Source organism: Sander lucioperca, chromosome 16 (assembly GCF_008315115.2).
Source record: "Sander lucioperca isolate FBNREF2018 chromosome 16, SLUC_FBN_1.2, whole genome shotgun sequence".
Classification (NCBI taxonomy): Eukaryota; Metazoa; Chordata; class Actinopteri; order Perciformes; family Percidae; genus Sander; species Sander lucioperca.
Genome location: NC_050188.1, coordinates 10209097 through 10209430, shown reverse-complemented (window position 1 = coordinate 10209430; position 334 = coordinate 10209097).

Sequence of the window (334 nt, the reverse complement as noted above, 5' to 3'; positions counted from 1 at the left end):
TCATGCAACTATAGTTAACTTTTATGGGTAGTAATCTACTGCTCTTTTGGGACTGAACCACAGTGAAATTCATCAAGTGACGCAGAGGCAAAGGACACATCCGACACCAGTCAGTGCTCAAGTTCATTAGTGAGCATCTATGTATTCTGTGCACACACAAGTTAGGCCCTTAATACAAAATGCAAACTGTATGCACTTTCCAAATGAATTGAGTGATGCATAGTAATAACAAAATCTCATTGTGCTGTGGTGATAGTGAAATGGTGATTATTCAACAGTACAGTCATTTTTGCCAGCGGACCTTCTCATACATAATGCATCCAAATCATTGCAT